The 21,357-nt window shown below is 38.4% G+C and overlaps 1 protein-coding gene across 6 annotated transcripts in view; it reads right to left on the reverse strand.

Annotated features, from left to right (window-relative positions):
• NRG1 (neuregulin 1) overlaps positions 1 to 21,357 on the reverse strand; it is a 1,094,991-nt gene that overhangs the window by 102,862 nt on the left and 970,772 nt on the right. The window lies entirely within an intron of this gene.

A 21,357-nucleotide genomic window follows, 5' to 3' on the forward strand; every position in this document is an offset into this window, starting at 1 on the left:
TTTGCTTTGTGGTCTGACACTGAACGGTTTAAAAGATATGTTTAGGGTTATTTGTTTTAATTATATGTGCAAATGCTATGGTCATTATTGGGTGCTTATTCAATTTTAACTTTTAAGTTCAGTGAGAATAATTTGTACATCCTTGTTTTATAGAGCAAATAATTTATCATTTGAGGCTAGTTAAAAAAGGGGGAAAAAAGAGTTCTATTTACAGCTTATAGAGAGGGGAGAACATGGGCATCAGGAATCCTTGGGTACTTTGCCAGCTCTTTTCACTAGCTTCTCTGAGCTAACTACCTCGGAGAGCATAATAATCATAATTACAGTAATCATATTAATCGCTGTTATTATAGTTATTATTTGAATGAGGATAACAGAAGAGTGGTGCTGTGAAGGTCAATATTACAAGATGTTTTTGATGTTCAGATGAAAGACAATACGTAAGTAAAGGCAGCATGTTTTTAATTTAAAAAATGCACTATGCGTATGTAAATTAATCTTTTGGCTACATAAATATCCATTCTATAATACACTGCGACTCATTTAACCAATAAATGGTGGACATTTGGATTTGTTTACAGAGTGTGGCTGTTATAAACAGTAACAGAAATGTGGAGTAATTGGTTTAAACTAGGATTTGGGGGTTCCAAGGGTTGCTAGTATTTTTCATGTGAGATATTCTGACAGTGAAGGAAGACAGAATAGCAGAATCATGAGATCAATATTAAGAAAAAGAAGGTGTTATAAGGAGTGAGTAAAAAACTTGATGATAAAAAAAAGCAGGAGATGAAAATCACATATTGGACAAGGGTCAGAAAGAATGATTCTGATTTCAAGGCAAGCAGAGGGAGGGTTAATTCAGAAATAAAAATGATAAGATGGGGCACCTGGGTGGCACAGTTGGCTAAGCCTTTGACTTAAGGTTTCGGCTCAGGTCTTGATCTCAGGGTCTTGAGATCAAGCCCTGGGTCGGGCTCCGTGCTCAGCGTGGCTTGGGACTCTGTCTCCCTCTCTCCCTCTCCCCTCTGCCCACCCCCTCCCTGCCCCCACTAGCACCAGCACCGTGTGCGCTCTCTCTCTCTCTCTCTAAAGTAAATAAGTAAATAAATAAATCTTAAAAAAAAAAAAAGATATGACAAGGTATTTTTGTCAAGTACAATTTGGTGCCAAAAGGGTGTTTGGAGAAGTAACGTGGGAACCTATCTTTTCTTTCTTTCTTTTTTTTTTTTAAAGATTTTATTTATTTATTTGAGAGAGAGAATGAGATAGAGAGAGAGCATGAGAGGGGAGAGGGTCAGAGGGAGAAGCAGACTCCCCACTGAGCAGGGAGCCCGATGCGGGACTCGATCCTGGGACTCCAGGATCATGACCTGAGCCGAAGGCAGTCGCTTAACCAACTGAGCCACCCAGGCACCCCCTATCTTTTCTTTCTTGCTTCAAGTGTATACGAATCTCATAAACATGTTTATGTCACATTAGTTTGTTTTTTATTGAATTAACCAAAGTGTTGTTTAATTAAAAGCTCTTTAAACTTCTTTATTGAACGATTTCAGAAAGTCCATCTTAAAACACTCACTCTTTAGGAATCCGTGAAATGTTGATAGTATTAGTTCCTGCTTTTAGAATTTTTATATTTAGTCAAAACAGAAAAAAGATATTAGGAAATTGGTAGTGTGTGTGTGTATGCTACTTAACATTTTTAAGCATTTTGAGATGAAAATCATCTTGTTGATTATGAAAATGACCATATTCCATATATTCCATTTGAGCTTATTGAATTAAGGCATGCTTTTCCCTGCAGTGTAGACCAAAAATATCCCCAGGGAACCCCTAACCCGCCCCTCTCATTTGTTATGAGAGCTCTCTGATGCAAGATACCTGGAACAAAAATCCCTCATCAAATCAGCTTTTGCAATTCCGGATAAGGCCCCACATGTCAATCCTTGCAGAAGGAATCCTGAGACAGAATTCACTGTAATAAGATGAGGAGGAACAAAGGAATGGGTAAGAGAAAGCAAAAATAATCCCTGGCCTCTGCCACTGAGCTCCCTTCCAATATCCACTAGTCAAAATAGTTAACCTAGAACCATCCAAGGCTGATGTCTCTTTTTAATTTGCTTAAGAATAAAGTGGCATAAAAATAAACCCAAACGAACACAGTACTCAGGAGAGAAGGAACAATAATTAAATAAGGAGTTTCCTGACTGCACCGTCACTGCTATTCTCCCCAGCTACCCCAGTTCCTGGGGCTACCACAGAAAGCCTGGCCGAGGCTTCCTCCTCCCTGTGCCTTGTATGATTTGAAGACAAACATGGAACCTCTGAGGGCCTCCACCCTCTCATGGCTGAGACAGCGTTGGTCAGGGTTCACTCCCTCAGCAAATGCTCCTTGAGCCCTCTCTCTGTGCTACAACGTAACAGATGTCAAAGAACTTCAATATTTTTAAGATGTCACCCATACAATTTTAACTTTGATAAGCTCATTGATCATTCACTCTCTCTGCAGAACATTTGCAATTTCTAATACCTAGAAATGGTTTCCCGTCTTCAGGGAGGTCAAGTTTTGACAGGAGTGTGAGGAGAGAGGCAGGAACGGGTTGGCAGATAACAATGGAATAATTCCAAAAATACCACTAAGAGCCCTTCCAGCTACTTTCTTCGGAGCATGCAGAGGGAAGGAGAGGCCTGAGGAACTAGCTGAAGAAGAGTAAGGAAAAGGTGTAGATTTCATTTGGAAGCATTGTTTTAAAGTTTTAATTTAAATTCCAGCTAATTAACATACAGTTTAATATCAGTTTCAGGTGAGTCGACACTTCCATACAACACTTGGTGCTCATCACAAGTGCCCTCCCTAAACCCCATCACCTGTTTCACCCCTCCCCCCCCAACCTCCCCTCTGGTAACCATCAGTTTGTTCTCTAGAGTTAAGAGTCTGTTTCTTGGTTTACCTCTCTCTGTCTCCCCCCTCCCCCATTGCTCATTTGTTTTGTTTCTTATATTCCACAAAAAAAGTGGTACGTATACACACACACACACACACACACACACCCACACCCGAATATTACTCAGCCACAAAAAAGAATGAAATCTTGCCATTTGCAACAACATGGATGTAGCTAGGGAGTATTACGGTAAGCAAAATAAGTCAGTCAGAGAAAGACAAATACCATATGGAAGCATTTTTTTGTTGGCTCAAAATTGAACGAATGTACGGCTTTCAACCCTGCCTCTCTACTTGGCCCTCAAGCTGGAAGGCAGTTCAACCTCCCAGTCCCCTCACCTCACACTTAGCTATACCTGCACTTGATCAAATGGCCAAAGCAGCTGAGCTCTGTGCTGGAGTCCTGAGGCATAATTAGTACCGTGACGCAGAAGAGAAGGAACTTCAACGATGGTTTAATTAAACAAGAAAATCCTTCAAAATCAACAGGAACACTTGATGCCATAATAAATCAAACAGAAAGGCTCAGGTGTTTGAAAATTTAATGATGTAAAAATGCTTATAATATAATATTAAATTTTTAAAAGGAAGATATAGAATCGAATATGCAGCTAGATATAATTTTGACAAAAATACATAAGTCCGTGGGATAGGAATGAGAGACATCAGAAAGTATTATGTATCGTTTTCTTTCTCTTGCAGTTTTCACTTTTCCAACCCACTCTAATAAATATAAGAATGGCACAAACAATAAACAGTATCTCTAAATGGCAGGCTTTAGGTTTCCACCTGGCTAGGACAATCACACTTCACTGTTTTAGGACATGCCAGGAGGCAAAACTATGGATACTGAAAGGCCTGACCTGGTAAGACCAACTTCAATCATTTCTCCAAAGTCAGTAATGAGATATTTTTTAACCAAATGTCAGATGACCTGTAATATTTTAAAGAAATCCATTCGAAACCACTCTATTAACTCAAATGCCAGTACACGGCAGAGAAAAGCTGCTTAACTCCAAATGCTGGACTCCAATCTGACTTTACCGATCTGATCTACTTCTTTCTAGAGTTAGCCCTTGGATTGCAAACATCCTGAACAATTCAAAATAAATGTAGCCTTCAGCATTCTTGGTGATTTTCTTTTTCTGGTGTCCACATGAAATGTTTCTATATTGACAGAATGTGGAATTTACTAAGCTAGAGAACTCTTTCGTTATTTCCTTTTGGGCCTGGTGGGAGGGTCAGAGTGGACCTCAGCAAGAAGGAAACACCAAAAGATGTTTGTCAAATCCTTAACACATCTGGGACATTATCAACAAGTCCAAACCAATACAATTGGCAAAAATATCATGTGGTATACACGCCTTATTCTATCTTTCGCTTCCTGCCCTTTTTCCCCTGTAATGTTCATGTTGGCCCTTTATCAACCCCATCCTCATCATGAGTGAGAAATAGATAATGACCATCTAGAACAATATAAAATAGACAGTATGATGACAGAGATATTTTGAGGCTGCAGCAAGTAATTCCCAGAAGGGATTCAGTTGTCAAACACCCCTTGAGTTTCTGTATACATCAGTGTTACACTCTGCCTTGGAAGCCTTGTATACTTTATTTTCTTAAAAATACCTTTATATAACATACGCTATCAAAGATTATTAAGGAAAGAATTCCATTCCACATAACCCCTCAAAAATTCTTCATAAAATGAAAGGAAAACAGAAAGAGGACTTTATTGTTGTCAATAGAAGTTGGACCCATACTGATTATAATAATGAAGGCTACTGGTACCAGCATGTCTTCTCTTTTTTTCTACTTCTAAAGTTGTAGGCGGTCAGAGTCGGTAATGTCTACAGAGAAGCAGACACCTCCTATTTCCTCAAAACAATAGGAATCTTAGAGTATAGGAATTAAACAGAAAACAGATTGTTTTGTTCCAGAAACTAACTAACTAACTAACTAAACGATGAGACTAATGCTTGGCATAATTAATTATGCCAATATATGATCTGTGATCTTTACTATGTCTCTGGCGTGTGTAACGTGAGAAACAGTCCCAACAATGGCGGGTGAGGCAGTTGTGCGGGGAAGCTGGTAATCTAGGAGTCTCTCTAATGAGAATACCCATTCTACAGGTCAGCTTCAGTTGGCACACTGCCACAGAGGCCAACCCAACCCTGACACTTCAACCACCTACACGCGTATTTTTCTGATTGAGACCTATTAGTGATCTAAACTGAATTATCTCCCCGAGTGCAGCTGGAGGAAACACTCTGCTGCCAATTCAAAGCACAATCCATCTTACCAGGATATTCCGGCTGGGACTCTTCCCAGGTATTAAACAGTCGAGACCTTCAACCAAGACCTCATATTTCAAAGGAGCGGCTAAGAAGTAGGATGGGCATCCTCACTTCTTTCTTACCATCATCATCATCCACGGGAAAATGTCATGAGACCCTTTTTATGAAACCCTCAAAGAGACATAATGCCCTTTGCAACTGATAACCTGTTTGAAATAGTCTCATGCGTCAGTCATCAACATCAATCAGCCGCTTTTCATGATTAAGGATGAGAGACGATCTTACAAATGATCAAACGGTAAGGAAAGAAGAAACAATTCTAAGTCTTCAGTTTAAAGCATCTTTTGAGCAAGCACTGACTGTATCTTCACGAATCCACAGTGCTATGAGAAGCAGGCATAGTTTTAATACGTGGTAAGGAAATCACACTTATCAGGATGTTTCCCTAGGAAATTCTACTTTTCACAAATTTGACTAAATTCATAAAAAAAAAAATTCATTCCGCTGTTTTGATCTCCACACCCTACAGGAACAAAAACAGACTAGGTAACAACCACCTAGAGTTTGGGTGACGTCACAGAACTCCTTCTGCATTAGGTCAGTTCAAGGCAAGCTAGAAGTGATACAAGAGGGACACGGAACCAATCTCTCATTTTTTTTCCCTTGAAAACTATAAAATGTTGTTTCCATTTGCAAGTTTGAAACCAAAGGCAAGAGTCAACGGACCTAAATTGAATCCTTCCCTGCACTGTTCCTAGAGGGATTTTTTACTTGGGGTTACTGGTGATCTCCATTTCTTCTCCTGGAAGCAGGGCACAAGAGGGCAGACTTTGAAACGATCTCCACCCCACATTCACCTAATCACATGACTTTAAAGTCTGCGATGAAATGCTCCTGAGTTTGCTAAGTGTACATGCCTAACATGCATTAAGGGGAAGTACATAGAACTAAATCCTAATTTCTAAGCAAAATGGAGAAATTCAACTTTCTCTTTAAACTACTGCTTTGGACACTAAGGCATTTTTGGTGCAAAACTAAAATAACTGTTTACAAAAGAAACCTAAGATCAAGATCAGACAGCAGGCAAAAAAGAATAGAAACTGGAATTTTTTTTTTAATCACCGAATGAATCTTAATTCAAATTGGAATGCATCTTTGGATAGAAAATATTACATATTCTAATCACATTAAAATAGACTCAACTTCTTGCTCAATTTTTTCTTATTATACATTGCTTTAATCACTGCAAGTATTTTCATTCTATTTTCTTTATTCTGATTCTAAAAAATAATAACTTCTTAATAATATTAACTTAGGAAGCACTGCTTTAAATACACAACTAAGTAAGGAAGTACTTCCAGAATTAACTACTTACATCTATAGCATGTGATGTTTGATAAACCTCCAGTATCAATGGCTTGATTCTGAGCAGTGCTAGCAGAAACTATATTGCCTCTTTCCATTTAGCAGATCTGAAAAACCGAATAAATGCACCAACATATTGATTGCCTCTTTAATCTTGTGATATTCCTTTCCCTAGAACATAGTACATATATCACTAAAATTACACGGATGAAAGAGTTACAAATTGAGAATGTCATTATTAATACTCTGCCAAAATCTTCTAATAACTGCAGTACTTCAGAGTTCATATTTTGAACAAATTGAAGGAACTAACTTGCGGAATTTAATGAATATACTGCTTTGCTTGAATATTCCATGAAAACAGAAAAAAATTAACGGTGATTTTGTAGGAATACTGTTTTCTACAGGCTTTTGGTAATAATTTTATTATTATAAGCTGAAAATTCAACCATAGCATCACTAACATAAAAGAATTTGTTATGCAAGTAGTATGCTATGAATATACTACACAGAGACCATATACTAGATTGGGTAACTACAAATTCAATATGTAATTTCCACATCAAAAGAAATCTCAGCACATAAATTACTGATGCTTATTAAAGAGGATATATGCCCAAAGGATTCTGATTTATCAGCAACAATGAATAATGTCAATAAAAAGTAAATAAAAATGCCTTTAGGTTCTATATTCTATCAATTTTATTTTTTATACAATACCAAAAGAAGAATTATTTCATTGAGTGGCTCCATCAGGAAGAAGCAATGAATGCTTCCTGGAAACTGGAGCCCAAGTCACTTCCTATCATAAGTCTACTAATTCTGTACATTAGTAAAGACTTAATAGGACACAATAAATACGCACCAAATAAATGCATCAACTTGTCATTCAGAAGTTCCTTAATTTAACAACCACTAAATACCACTAAGTCACTAATGTGTGCAGAATCATTTCCTTCCTTCCCCACATTGAATTAGTCCTGTGGAATTCTTTCTCCCTAGTCTAATACCTGTTTTTTCCTTCCTGCTGCCTCTCTCACCATTCAGATTATCATCATCATCATTTCCCATTCAGTTAAAATCGGGGCCATTGGTTTCTTCCGCTCCATCAGTTTCTTCTAAAAGAGGGACAGCAGTAGTACCCAGCTTGTGGGGTTTTTTTTTGGGGGGGCGGGGTTGGTAAAGATTGGATAACACACATAAAATACTGAGTACATAATGCACGCTTCATAAATGCTAGTGATCCATGAGTTCCTTCATACCAAACTGGTCTACTTGTCATGTTCCCATCATGCCCATTTTGCTCTTGGCTCTTTTCCTCTAATGCCTTTCCTTTCACCTAAACTACCTGCATCCATCAGAACTGTACCTACCTTTCAATGCTCATCTCTAGATGTCTTTGCCTAGACCAAGCTCTTAGACGGCAGAAACCAGCTCTATCAATCTCTTTTAACCACCCCCCACTCTGAACGCAGGGCCTTCTAGCTAGCAAGTGTTTCTCTAGGTCTGGAGAGGCAAACAAAAGCAAATAGCAGACCATCTCTCTTAGGACATAAAACACACACAACTGAAACGATTAAATAATTATATAAGAGGATGGATGTTTGAGTACACACATGAGTATTAAAGATGTTAAGGGCTGCTGGAAAGGAAGAAGAGTTTAATGATGACCGTAATATATAGGAGATGTCTCAAAAAAAGGAGAACTTGAAAAAGGCCTTGGCTAGTGGGTAAAATTGTGGTGTAGCAGAGGACAGGGATGTAGGGATGTAAAGAGACTACAGGCACATGCTGAGTAGAGGACTGCATATTTGAGACATGTGTGACCACCACCTTGGCCAGTGAAGGGGGCTTCACACAATCTGCAGTGCTGGAAAATAAAGTGGATTGTCTAGGACTTTTACCATTACTCCTGTCTTGAAAACTGCCTTTTGTCCATTTCACTGCCTAGGTACTTCCCCCCAAAAGTGAAGTAGAGAGAGCAGGTATTCAGTGAAACAAGAAACAGTTGACACCTTGTTAGCTTGAAGAGGAATTTGAGACTAAGTATCTTCTACTATTTGTGTTGTATCTTTTCATAAGAAACACAGAAAATTAAGAGCTTAATGGAGAAGCAAAAAATTCTATAGGAGAGACACACAAGCACTTCCATTTAATAATCATATAGCATTTATTATATGCACTTTGTGCACCATCTATACAAGGACAAAAGAAATCCTTGATCTTGAGGAATAGAGGCATGTAGGTAATACGTAAACAGGGCATGTGGGAAATCGGTGGAAAATACTGGTTTCTGCAAAAGCCCAGAGGAGGGTACTTAGTTCAGTTTAGGGATAGAGGAAACCTGTCTAAGATGAGTGGACTTCTGAAATAAAGTTTCAAAGATCCCCAAGAGTGAGCTGTAAAAGGGATGGGGTAATTTGCTCCCAGGAAAAGGGAATAACTTGAACAGAATGTGAACACAGAACAACAAAGTTAGTTAAAAGGAACTCATAAAAAGAGGAATTATAAATTGGTTTGTTGGATGCCTATCCAACATCCCTCAGGGCTTAATTCCATCACATGTAATGGGTTCTGGATGGGGTTACAGGGCATTCTAGCCAGATGTCACGGATTCCACTGTAACTCTTCTTTTGCATTTATAAGGACCTCTGTAGTACATAATTGTATTGATTTTACAGGGGACTTTCAGGCATGTCTTCTTCTGTTGTTACCAGGAGATAATGTCCACAGTTCTAATTCTGGCAAGCACCTTGACTTACTTGACGTCGATGAAATGGGGAGACTGAGCCAAATGATCTTCAGTTCTTCCCCACCAGACTTCCTCCATCTCAGCTGATGATAACCTCATCCGTTCAACTGCTCAGTCTGAAATCATCCTTGACTTCTCTCACATCCTTTCTCCAACCGATGATTAACTCATTCTAAATCTATCTTCAAAATACATTCAGAACCCAATAATCCAATAAAGTCTTTAAACCCCACTCCTAGAACTCCTACAACCCTGTCTGGATTACAGCAATATCTCCTCATGGGTCCTGCCGCTCCCACCATGATCCCTCTCCCTGAAGTTTAACATCTCTTCAGTGATCCCTTTGAAACCCAAGGCATGTTGAGTCCCATTGCTGCTCGAAAGTCTGCAATGATTCTCCATCCCCAGCTAGTGGGAGAGCCACCCTTCCGCTGGTGGCACGCCAGGTCTCCTCACTTCCCTGATACCAGCTCTTACTCTCTCCAATCACTAAGCTCAAGCCACACTGGTCTTCTGTTTCTCCTCCCTGCCCCAGGATGCCAGCAAGCATCTCAGGCTTTTGCACCGGCTTTTTCTTCTGCCTGGAACATTCTTCCTCCATGTATCCACATGAAATCCTATTACCGCTTTCCATCTTTCATTAACTGTTACCTTCCTGATGCAGCCTACACTGATCACTCTACTTATGCTGGCTATTTTTCATACAACTTACCTCCTCCTAAAATAGTACCGGATTTACCTAGTTATTATTCTTTCATCTGTTTTCTGCTCTTAGAAGATAAACTCCTGGAATAAAGCTTATTGAGTAGGCATTCAATAAAGAATATGAAGACAGGAAAAAAAAATGAAGTTCTTCCAGCTCTAAAAAACTGATCTAATTTATTAAAAGTAGCAAGAGATATTGCAAAAAGCACAATACGGCGACATCCTCATCTTTTAGACCAGTCTCTGTTTCTTATTAACTATGAAGATATGTAAAGCCCAATCATTTCACACTTTTGGATGTTGGATTCCTTAGGAGGAAAGTAAAATATCTTGATCAGCCTATCTATAATAGCTCTTACATCTTTAAAATGTCAATGATTCTGCTGTGATCCTGTTTAATAAAATTCAGATACTTCCAAACCATCGTTATATCATAATGGACAGCACCAATCCTCACATTAATTTATTGGCTACATCTGGATAACGAATAGACTTCTGCCTTGCTAAAATGATAGCATTATGGCATTCAAAACTTCTGCAATTGTTCTCCACCAGCTAAGGGGAATTTTTTGTCCCCTTGTGGACCTGCACACCAATACATACACAGGAATAGATCTAATTATGCACGCACGTGACTCTCCACAGCAGTATCAATTGAGGGCATCTCGCTGGTGAGGAGGACTTTCTCTCTGAAACCATCTCAACCATGTAGCTCTGTTTCTGCCAGACAAGTATACAGATGATTATCCCCCTCAGCTCTCCTTCTAATTGCTGAGAATAATGCAGATATGACAGGAGCGCGAAATACACAGAGAAAAAACCACACGAACAAACCAAACCAAAATGGTAGCATATCCACATCTTTTGTCAGTATGTCCCTGGAAACTCCTGTCCCTTTCTTCAAGCCTGTTATAGCAATAGCAAGGAATCAAATTTGGAATTCAAGGTAATGTAATTTAATTTAACAAACTGCACAGTAATGGTGGCTCATGCTTACGTAGCACTTATGTGCCTGGTACTATTCCAAATGCTTTATGTCCATTAACTTATTTGATCCTCATAAAAACCCATGAGGGAAGTACAATTATTGCCACCATTTCAAATACAAGGAAACTGGGACACAGACAGTCTATATAAATTCTACTGTCACACAGCCAGGGACAGAGCTTGGATTCAAACCCATACAATCTGGACCCAGTGTGTGCCCTTAATCACTACACTATCATGAAATGAAATTCCTCGTCGCCTAAATGTGACTTTTTCTAAGAAAATGTATATATTGCTATATATAAGCTTTGCAAATCATATTTTAAAGTGTTCAGAATCATGTTTTCATAAAGTCTGTAAGGACTGAACTCTATATTGAATTTCTCCAAATTAAAATTCCAGAAATGTAAGGTATGGTTTCAAATCATTTTCTTCCTTCCTGTGCTGCATAACCAAGTCACTCTTGGTGTACCTCAATTTTTATTCCCAACATAAGCAAATGGGACACCTACTTCAGATAAAATATTTTTTCTAGACATTGTACAGGCCACAAAAATGAATCAGCTGTAACTCATTAACTTCTCAGTCCAGTATAAGTGTTAGGCATGTATCCAAATAACAGCATCACAAGTGAGAATGGGGTAAGTACCTTGATGAGACACAAACAATGTGCTATGGGGCTCTAGAGGAGGAAAGGTCCACATCTGATTTGGAAGGTGTGAGTCCTGAGGCCTGAGCAGAATTAGGTAAGGTAGAGACTGTGGGAAGTGAACCTTTTTTTGGTACAGGCAATAGAATGAGCAAAGAGTGGAGGAGAGAAATAAAATAATATTCTAGGTAGAGTCCCACGTGGCTACAGCATGGTCCCTATGGTTTGTGGTGGGGAGGGGACAGCTGGAGTTGGGCTACATAGGAAGCTTTGGGGTCCTGCTATGTCAGGACCTTGGATGCCAGAGAAGAATTTATGTGATAATATAAGTGTTTTCTAAATACTGGCTATGGTGAACTCAAGAAATGAAAATGAAACGAGAGCAATCTCTGTTTTGTGGATCGTAAGATTTCTCAGATCAATTTTGCAACAGATCCAATAAAGCACATTGACTAACTGTGTAAAGTTTACATGTCCAAAAAGTAATTTCCTATTAGGTACTATAATCAATGTCTAAAGATTTATTAACCCCAATCTACGTACTATGAAAGGAGCAACAAATGAACAAGTAAGATATCCAAATTAAACTTAGGCCCTCTAAATCTAAGCACCCAGAGAACCTCTCCATCTGTCATTCACCTTGTCATCCTGAACTCTGCTGATCCAGAACACAGGAAGGAGTCAGGTTTGATAAGCAAAACATATGTCACCAAAGCTTATGCTCTTTCTCAAGAAAAGAATCTTTCTCAGAGACATATTATCTTTTATATAAATGTTTAACCTGCTGAGAATTTGATTTACAAACCCCATAAGGAGATCAGAACCGTGAATTAAAAGAAGTGTGAAAAACTATTTCATTAATACAGACTGATTGCAAAGTGACTTGATAGAGGAAAGCACACAATATATGAATATATCATCAAAATTTTCTGGTTCTGTGTGATTACTGGCAACAAGTTTAAAATCTCTGAGCCTGTTTCTCTGTGCTAAAAGATTTGGTTTCCATTGTTTCTATGATGCCTAAAGCTCTGAAACTATCATTATGATTATGCAATAAGCCAACACACATTCAAAATATATACCACTCTAGGGTTAGAATTCCTAATATAGCTCAATATGACCTAATAAGATGACAGTATTCAAGAAACTTATAACATAACCCACTATACCCTCAAGATATCATAGTACCCAACATTATGAAGACCCTATATTGGATAAATTCCACTTAACAAGTAGCCAGGATTATTAAAAGATTTCAATCCAAAAGGGAGAAAATCAAAGTTTCATGGTGATAAATCATTAGCTATTTAGAAAACTCAACAATTTCCCAAAGATTTTTGAGAAGCCCAAGACTTATGTATTGATACAAATGTTTTTACGTATAGGTAGGGGATATGTAGGTCCTTGGCTATGACTAACATAGTCAACATGAAATGGAACTCAGTGGGCAGGGGTTAAGTTCAGTATCTCCCCATTGGCATTGAAACAGAAAGATAAGAAGACTAAAGTAATTATTTTATATAATGCTTTTGTTTAGTATGTAAACCAAAGTCTTCGCAGAGTATATATTATTTTTTTCTCTTCTCTTTGAAAAATCATAAGCATTATTTGATGAGAAAAACTGTAAAAATCCAGCTTGCTTTAAGGACTATAGTCTGGAAAGATCAGAGTTGTAACATTGAATGTTGCCACTAATCATTCTTCAGATTTGCTTTGTAGGCAAGACTTAGCGTCATGTTAACAATCAATGGTTACTGATTCCTTTTGCTCCCAGAAGAGCAAGCAATTATGACCCAGGAAGCTCCACCAAGGGATTACAAACAAATGCTAACAAGAGTTCAATTCCACTGTCCTTAGATCATTTCATTTATTTATGGAGCTTTTATTGCATGATACCAACATATTTCATAAAACAAATACTTCCTGTTACTTAGCAAAGGAAGAGGCAACACTGAAAGTCATCAGGCTAATCATGGTCAAGTCTGCGGTTAAGGTCTCACTTCACTCTCTCCAACAACACATCCCATGAGAAACCACAGGTCTGGGCCATCCGCTCCATAACCTCTGATGCTCCAGGACACTACCCTCAGAACAGGGTGGGAGAACAGTACAGTGAGATTAGTGGAAAAGTAATGGTGGGGTACGAATAGCAGAGTAAAGAGAAAAGTAACCCTGGGGTAGCAAGTAAGAAAGAAAGAAAGGAAGGGAGAAGAGAGGGGAACTGGAGAAATAAAATCATAGCAACATTTGACATGGACATAGGTACCAAAGTTAAGACTTGAGAGTCCTAGTGTCATCTGTTTGCTTCCTAATTAAGTTCTTTCTCATGGCAACTGTCATTGTCTTCTGTGTTATTCTCATCTGCCTTCAAATGGCTATGAATATATGGACATTTGGCTTACTTTTAAATTATGAATTTTTAAAATAAAATAAGTTATGGAGGAGAGAGTTCTTTTTTTATTAGGGAATTACATGAATATAAAATTCTATACTAATTTTTGCTTAGAATAGAGCTGATAAATTTCCCCTTCGGTGAGGATAAATGGCACCTCAAGAAAGGCAATTCAAACACTCAAGTGCTTATTGCTGAAGATTTGTGTAGTAAATCAGCTCTCGTCTTGTCACACCATGTTCATGATGAAAAAGAAAAGTTGCTTTACTCTAGGAAGTTTTCCATTATATCTCATCACATTTTATTGGGTCAATCAGCTTATTCATACTGCTCAGTCAGAACAACCTATACCCAGGTAAACTCTGCCTGCAATTGTTATCACGTATTTCCCCCTTAAAAGCCTCACTGCTCCAATATTGATTCAGAGTCCCACTTCTGCAATCTAATATACTTGAGTTAATAACAATCAAGATGACCAAAGCAGAGAAGTTTTCACATAATTCTAGGTCAACATTAACGAATAAATGAAAACACATATATTACACTGGTCACTATACATTTTGTAAATGATAAGCTCTCATAAAAAAAATTAAAGTCCCTTAAGTGCATATACCCATGTACATACGAACCCTGACAGAGAGGAGGAAAAAGAAAGAAGTTAATACTCCTTTAAAAAAAAAAAAGATTTATTTATTTGAGAGAGAGAGAGAGAGAGTGCATGTGTGCATGTGGTGAGCAGGGGAAGGGGCAAAAGGAGAGGGAGAGAGAGAATCTCAAGCAGACTCCCCACAGAGTGTGGAGCCTGATGCGGGGCTGGATCTCACAACCCGGAGATCACAACCTGAGCTGAAACCAAGAGTTGATGCCCCAAGAAATTAGTACTTTTTAAACTCTGTGCTAATATGAGGTATTTTTCTCACATAGAGTAACTTATCTTGTCCTTAAAACAATCTTGTGAGAGTTTCAAGTATTAATTATCCCCATTTCTTTAGATGTAAATTCTAAATCTCAAATGGTGAAGTGATTTGCTTAAGGTCATATCTAGCTTATAAGCGGTAGAGCTGGGACTTGATGCCAAGTTTCCAGTATAATTTCCACTTCACTATGATGTCTCTTCAACTCTTACCTTAGTTCTAAGTTTTTCATAAACTTCCTCAAGCTCCTACCTAAACTTAACTGTCCAACTGTTACAAAACCACTCTGTTAAGATCAAAGGAGGAAAAGAATAAAGTAAAGAAGAGAATCAAGAGCAGAATGAGGGAGAAAATCGGTACCGGTTTCATATTTACTATGGTTTAGTCCTGAGAGTTGGTGTTTTCCAGTATCTCATTTAATCCCCCAAACAGATCCAAGAGATGCATCTACTATCCTCAAATATAAATGGGGAAACAGATTCAGAGGGATGATCTAACTTGCTCAAAGCCATGGGAAAGGCAGGTAGGATTAAAACTCAAGTCTGCCCAAGCGGAAAGCTAATGCTCTGGGACAAGAAACTGAGAGAATCAGAGTTGTAAGAGGCCTGAGAGGGAAATATATTTAATAAGTTGCTTGAAACATGAATCTCCCTCAAATGTGTTATTGCTAAATATTTCCATGTAGAAGAAACTAAATTCTTTCTGAATACACATTTCCTTTGGAATAACTTTGACTGTGAAAAGATTCTCCCATACACCATGTTGTTGGGAGAGGTATGTCCATCCAATCTCCACTCCAGAGGGGGTGTCCTATTCTGATCAAAATCATACACGTAAAATTCTCTTCTCTAAAGACAACATCTGAGATGGAGTGAGAGAATTTACTAATTAGGATTTACACAATTAACAGGAAAAGCAAAGCCATTTAGATTAAGATAATATATGCTGTTTGAATAAAAATGCTAAAGACAGTTTGGAAAAGAAAAGCAAGGTGTAGTGAAAACCAGGATCATTCCAGTTTATTCTCAGCACTCACATGAATTATCTGGAATGACCTTGGGCAAGTCACTTCACTTCTCCAGATTTTAATTTCCTCACTTTGGAAGTCACTCAGATAATCTTAACATATGTTCAACATGTCAAATTCTATGATTACAGAATATCAATGACATTATTTGCAAACAATCTTGGAATGCTTACACATACACACACAACAGTGGATTAAATTCACTTCAGCAAACATGGCAACAAGGTTTGAGGTGATGAGGATTAACTTTATCCCCTTCTCCTCAATCACTCTTCATTTGAATGGTACACGAACCCAAGTTTTCATTCATTTTGAGAACTAATACCTTAATGGCAGACATTAGCCTTTCTCTGGGTAGTGGAACTAAAAAATCCTTGGGAGTGTTTTAATATTCTTGTTCTAGAAGCCAAAACAATAAATGGAAAACTATGACCAAGAAATAAAAATGAAAATATTTATAGCTGTTTCAGCTTTCTGGAATCTGAAAATAATACTACCATATTTATATGCTAGAAGAATTATGTAGATATTTTTCATTTTAAAGTGCTCCTAGAGACTAGACAGAGACTACTTTCCCAGTCGCTTCAATGGTTTGCTTAAAGAGTGTCTTACAGGCCAGACATGAATCACCCCAAATCACCCAGCTCGTTGGTAGCACAGGTGGGACTGATAGGACTTTAAAATAAAGAACATTTAAGTTAAAGGCAAGTGTTCAGCATTCAACAGCTAGAGGAGAGGAAGATACCAGGGGAGGGACAGAAGTGGTCATCAAAATGTGAAAAAAACAAAGGTAAAGAGAAGAAATGCTGCATTCAGAGTTATACGTATAATTAAGTAAAGAAATACCTCAAGTGGATTCGAACTGTGCAATAGATTCTTCAAATTTATTAGAACATAAGCTCTATGAGGGCAAGAACTTTTACTGTTTCTCATTGCCATAAAGTCCATCTAGAACAGTGCCTGCCACTGTAGTAGGTGCTTAATATGCATTCACTGAATGAAGAGAAAGGAAATAACAGAAGAAAATTGTTGACACACAAAAATAATAAAAACGGAAACATGGCCATAAGAGTAGCTTACGGCTGACTAGAAAGCTCGAACAGATTCAGTAGACGACAGTTATGTTTTAGCTCTCAGCGGCTCCGAGCTCAACTTTCGACAAGTCATAACTTTCTTATGACTCAGTTTCTCAATCTATAAAATATCTTTCTTTACACTTTAAAAGGATCGTGTGAGGTGAGAGGAAAAGGAAAAGGGAAGGAGGAAGAACAATGATATATGGCTTGGGACATAATGACGTTCTTGGAAAGCAGAAATGCTGATTTGTATAAACGTACAGAAGAGTCAGCAGAGAAACCGGTGTGAATCACACTAAGGAAAAGAGGGAGCGATCTGGAAGAGGGACAAAAGTTTGAATTAACTGTGCCAATAAGAAATGAGTATATTGTCCTAGAGACATATTTTTGTATGTGTGTTTGTAATAAGTATAAGTACCATTCAGTATTACGATACAGTAAAGTATGTGAAAAGATCAGTGAAGATGCTTTGGTATTTTAGAACGCAATGAAATATTGATAAATAAAGCCAAAGTGGCATCATTAGAAAAATAAAGGATGATTTAAGAGATAACTGGGTGGGTGGGAAGGCAGAGGAAGGAAGAACACTGCTCTAGGGATCATCAAGGAACAAGGAGGAACGGGGTGGGGGGGGCAGTGCAGGCAAGAGGTGAGCCCCAGAGACATCTGCTTGATGCCAGTAAAGAGCCCACCCTGGAAAACCCGATCTGTTTTCAACAGCGAGCCAGACACTGTATGGATGATCAAATAAAAAGGGAAAAGACTAGCACTACCGAAAATTTAATAAAAGCTAAACAAGAAGGCGGGAAGGAAATCGAATTTTAATAGTATGAACTATAACATGCTTGATCAGTGGTCCCACTTGACATACATCCCTGTCCGCTGGATGCCACTGAAGCCACCACAGTTGGTCTCCAGCTCTTTTCTCTCTGGACCAGGGAAAAGCTGACAGGAGAAAAGAGCCACGTGTGGATTTAAATTCTGGCGGACAGGACACTACTCTGTGCTCTACTATTTTGGATTTCACTAAACCTTTCAGAATGTTGTGAATTTTCGTAAAAGACTGTCACTACATCCTTCAGAGCCCGGGTTTCCTCACCAGTGAATTTATCAAATTATTTGGTTTCAGCCGAGGATCTTTCACTTTCTCCCAGTTTTTAATGCCTTGGGCTTTAAACAAGTTTGGTTAAAGTGGAGAAAAGTTATCTGAAATCACCACTCTGAAATACCCACAAGTATAGTTGCAAGGAACTAGAAGAATTTCTTGGGCTTAAAATAAATGCCACTTTTAAACTGAAAGGAAGAAATCCTTTGGTATATTTAATTAATCACATTGAGCTTTCGCAAATGGTAGTGATTCCTATTGTCACTGTGGTAACAATGGTTTGCCATGCAACCCAGTACAAAGAGATTTAAGACAAAGCAAAACAAATCTGGCCTAAGATGAAAATACTAATACACTCTTACACTACAGAGTCTGTTGTCAAGCAGGCTCTCCCATCCAGAAATACATTTTCTTCCAAGATGGCACTACGGTTCCCTGCGACAATTTAATTAATCAGCTCTTTTTATAGTAATCTAAGTTTGCAATCTCCTGGAATCAGTTCTTTCCATATAAATAGAGGTTAAGATAAATTTTAAAGCCCAGGCAAAGAAAACAAATTAATGGTTCAAGTATTTTGTGCCCCAGTAAGAAATAAAAACTTAACCATTACCATGGCAAATAAAGATGTGGTAGCGGGAAGCCACTAACACACACAGAAAAACTTCAAATTAAAAAAAAAAGTATATATATATTTTCCAATCCTGCGTTAGATCTCTTGAGCTCTAGATGTATGCATAGATTAATCTAGTGAAAACATGAAATTATATTACCTTATGAGAGAAATGCCCATTTTAGAAAACCTGATGTAACCACTATTCTTACAGGCAATTTAAAATGTTATATATTGCCTTTTATTACAATAAAGACAAAGAATGTTTTAACTTTAAAAGAGTCGGTGGGAAGGGGAGTAATTCCAGTGTTTATAGAATAAAAGCCTAATAATACTAGAAGGTAGATTGGTTGGGGAATAACGGAGCAGACACAATTACTGGGATTGTCTCTCTTCCACTCTCTCAGGCTCCAGGATAAAGAAGAATCAATTAGCCCTCCACAGACTATGACCTTGAAGGCTACAGCTCTGTGCATAATATGCTGAATATGCTCAGACAGATAGGAAAGGGAGAATAACGTCTTGAAACCACTGAGGAGCATGTTTCAGATGCGACAATGCCGTCTTAACATGTATACCACCACAGCGCAGCTCATGTCAAAAACACACATGACGAAAGGAACGCTCTGGTTCTTCCTGGGACTAAGCATTACTTTCTGAGTTGAAGGGAAAAAAAGTGAACGAGGTTACAAAATGACAGTCTGACTCCAAGCTTTTTTTTCCCTTGCTTTCCTTTAGTGCATGGCTACAAGCTTTTTAAACAACAAAGCAACCACTCATACGAGTGTTTGAAAGCAAAGCTCCCTGGACCAATCTCCCACCCCTCTCCTCCCAAAAAATAGACTCCTAATTTTTAGGATATTAAGTGTTTTTGTTGTTTTCAGGCACTAGGCGGAAAAAAAATTAACACAGAGTTTCCTACACAGAAAACCCATAGGCTGTAAAGTGTCAAGCACCGTCTACCCCTAACTTTTCAGGAGAAAACTACTTACAAGCTGATCTCCAACGCACTTCAAAATGCTGCAGCTGTGTCTCTGGCCAGAACTGGCCACTGCGATGCTTTTAGGCAGCAGTAAATCTTTTCCACTCAATGCAAATGCCAGAAAATCAATGCCCAAGCTCGAAAATAAAGAGAAGAGAAACTATATGGAATGCATACCCTAGGAAAACACTTAGTAGAAGAATTTACCTTCAAAAATAATTTCTCAAAAAGTCACAACATACTTTTTGACATGGTCCTAGATCAGGAAAAGGTAACTGGATGGTTCTTTGTTTGCTTCCCCCACTCCCAAAGATGACAAAATTATAGACTTTACTTGAAGAGGTTTTTTTTTTTTTTTTTTTTCCCCAAAGGGTCCTCTTTCTTTTTCTGGACAACTAAACCTCTTTGGGCACATTAATTGACAAGTTTCAAGCGATAAAGACAAAGAAGTAAAATGGGCACATTTTAATTAAAGACAAGTTTCAAGCGATAAAGACAAAGAAGTAACCTTGTCTTCATGGTGAATTTTGCTTCTCTTTTCAGGATCTGTACTTGCTTTTTATAGCCTGTCATTTCATCTGGGTATTATTTCCTGGTCACTTTGCCAGGTGGGAAGAGGCGATGAATGCAGTGATGTCTATCAGACCTTTAATGATGCTTCAGGGATTTGATAAAGATACAAAGCAGTGTCTGCAGAAAGGAGGTTCTTTCCTAATTACACCTGAAAAACAAGCCTCTCCCTCTCTTTTTTAATCTTTGCCACTGAAACTGCTGTGTATGAAATGATCTTGAATCACAAGCACAAATCAAGTTTTCTGTGTTTCTCTACCACATGGCTCTCCCTCATTTGGAACATAATGTCTGGAAAAGATATTCTTTATTTTTACTTAGCATCCAGAGGGAAACAGAAGGGGTGAGTATTTCATCACGGAACCCTTACCCTCAACTCTAAGAGATTTTACACACGTTATTAAGAACCAAATCCTCTCATCTTTCACTTTTTTCTACTAAGGGAATATTCATCAATGGTAGAAAGTGGTAGAAGACAGAGAGACGAAAATAAATCAGAAACATTTAGAAAAAAAGAGTCTAGAGGAGGGGTGACTCAGATGGTTGAGCGTCTGCCTTTGGCTCAGGTCATGGTTCCAGGGTCCTGGGATCGAGCCCCACGTCCGGCTCCCTGCTCAGCGGGGAGCCTGCTTCTCCCTCTCCCTCTGCCTCTCCCACTGCTCATGCTCTCTTTTCTCTCTGTATCTCTGTGTCTCGAATGAATAAGTAAAAAAAAAATCTTAAAAAAAAAAAAAGAAGCTAGAGGAAACTCCTCCCTCTCTACTGGCGTTTGGAGCAATCTGACTAGTCATGGTTTCATCCCTGTCAACTTTCCATTGTAAAAGCATCGCGCGGCCCCAGTAGGAACAGGAGCACATTGTTCTGTACTGTTTTAAGAGTGTGGGCTCTCCTCACTCACAGGTTATTAAACTGTGTGGCTGCAGGGCAAAAAATGACACGTCTGGGAAAAACAACAACAACAACCAAAAAAAACAACAAAAAC

The sequence above is a fragment of the Zalophus californianus genome, chromosome 2 (genome assembly GCF_009762305.2).
Source record: "Zalophus californianus isolate mZalCal1 chromosome 2, mZalCal1.pri.v2, whole genome shotgun sequence".
NCBI lineage: Eukaryota > Metazoa > Chordata > Mammalia > Carnivora > Otariidae > Zalophus > Zalophus californianus.